The sequence below is a fragment of the Merops nubicus genome, unplaced genomic scaffold, assembly GCF_000691845.1.
Source record: "Merops nubicus isolate BGI_N331 unplaced genomic scaffold, ASM69184v1 scaffold26833, whole genome shotgun sequence".
Taxonomy (NCBI): domain Eukaryota; kingdom Metazoa; phylum Chordata; class Aves; order Coraciiformes; family Meropidae; genus Merops; species Merops nubicus.
In genome coordinates, this window is record NW_008598638.1 from 4,984 (window position 1) to 5,279 (window position 296).

Below are 296 nucleotides of genomic sequence, written 5' to 3' on the forward strand. Positions count from 1 at the left end.
CGGCTCCAAAGCGGCTGGCCGCAACCTGTAACGACCACAGAGCGTGAGCCGAGAGCCAGCCATCACCCTCCCGGGTGGGACAGGCAGCCCAAAACCCAGCTGCAGCCCAGCAGGCAGAGGGTCCTGCTGCAAAGGGGGGCCCCAGCTTGCAGATGCCCCCTCCCACCAGCCCAGGGATGCATGAAGGCACCACGGGGCAGCTGCCCGGGCACCCCGGCGTGCCGGCCCGTGCTGGCCGGCTGTGCCCACTCACTCCTTGCGGATGAGGTGGGAGTCGAGCGTGATGAGGCCGCAGT